The sequence below is a fragment of the Lotus japonicus genome, chromosome 2, assembly GCF_012489685.1.
Source record: "Lotus japonicus ecotype B-129 chromosome 2, LjGifu_v1.2".
Classification (NCBI taxonomy): Eukaryota; Viridiplantae; Streptophyta; class Magnoliopsida; order Fabales; family Fabaceae; genus Lotus; species Lotus japonicus.
In genome coordinates this window covers 9,206,480-9,208,267 of record NC_080042.1, presented here as the reverse complement: position 1 = coordinate 9,208,267, position 1,788 = coordinate 9,206,480, and positions in this window count along the sequence as shown.

Genomic DNA, 1,788 nt, shown 5'->3' with positions numbered 1-1,788 from the left:
CCTAGAGGTCGAATTTTGTTTTGGAATTTTTGGTGTACCTCAAGGAGCATATTTCCAACATTCCCACCAAATTTCATTGAATATGCACACGGGGATTTTGTTTTGCCACGTTTTGACCGAATCCGGTAACATGTTGGGCACCATGGCATGGCATTCCCAAACCAACTTTTCATTGAGACTTGAGTTTTGCCTCTGGAAATTTGTTTCCCACGCATAGTAGCCTAGGCTTCGCAAGGGAGATTCATTCTTGGTGCATGAATTCTCAAAGTTTCACATGGTTTCACGTGGAATCCTGAGATTTCCAAGCTTTTCACGTGGACTTTGCCAATTTCACGTGGAATGTTGAGTTTTCCTTCCTTTCCACGTGAAACCTGGGCTATTTCACGTGGAAACTTGAGTTTTCCACGTGAAACCTTGGCAATTTTGTAAGGCCCAAGTTTTAACGCTTTGGATAAGTGAATAAAATAAAAGAGTTATTTGATTAAGATAAATTTGGGAAGGAAAAAGGTTCAGGAAAAGTCCAAGAATTTATCGAAAAACCGAAAGAGTTATAGCTCGACTAACATACGCTTAATCCTAGGTCAAAGGTATTAGTGAATAGTTAATTTACGCTTTAGGACACGATGGAAACTAATTCCAAAAATCCTCAGAGAAATGTTAGAACTTCTCTTTTCCGTCCTTAAACAATTATTTCGATGCGAAATCCTGGAAAGTACGAACGTCAAATTTCAATTCTCGGAAGTTTGCCGAAACGGAATCCCTGATAGTTCGAGAAACCTAAGATCGACAGACGATGAAGACTTTTTCTATTTGGAGCTGCAAATGAAGATTCCACCCGCGTTCTCCTATTTCTCTCATCATTCCTAATCTTTCTTCAGAAGGAAGTTTTCTCATCCGACGATCACTGCAAAAAGTAGTTTTTCGGGATAATCCGACTTACACCGACTTATGCCGATTTTGGATCTTTTGGTTTAATTCCAAGAATCCTGTTTTGAGTTCTGGAATTCTGTCGCCAGAACCTATCTTAGAATGCGCAGAGGAACGCGCAGGAAAAATCGGAATCGCAAAAAAATCCTTTTTCCGCTTTTTCCAAAACCTATAAATAGCTTGAAAATTAGATTTTTTTGCAAAAAAACCCATTTCCCCTCCCCCAAACCCGCGAGCTCCTAGAGAGAGAGAGAGATCCGGATCTTCATCGTTTCTTGCCCGTTTGCTTCACCGATCGTCACTAATCGAAGACCTCGAGGTAGGTAAACTATACTCTCCTTCGAATCGTCGTTTCTGTCCATTTCTCCTACGACTTTCTGAGTTCAAAATTTTGAGGTTTTTGAAAAACTGTTCAAATACGCTGATTTCAGTGTCTAAACTTCTTCCCTGCATGCTCCTGAGCGTGTTCTGCGGATTAGATTTTGTCGAATGTCGACGAAATGCCGCCGGGATCAATTTCTACCTTAAATACCCATTTTTCGGCAAAGTCGCAACCTTTACGCGCTAATCTATCGACTTGGCTTGGTGCTAGTAGGATTTGTCGTCATAACGTCGTTGTGGACGTCCCCATCCAATTTGTTTTTCAAAAATCCAATTTTGAAATTTTGAGCTAAAAATAATGACCAAACTACCCCTATATCAGTTTTCGATCCGAAAATTTTTCCGAGCTTAGAACCGTCTTAGTTACGGCTTATGTTAACCTAGGAACCAAGTTTGATCGAAGAAAAATCGACCCTCCCAATCTCGAAAACTTGTCTTAACGCGTTAGATTGTCGTACCACGGAGGTAGTGGTGTATCGT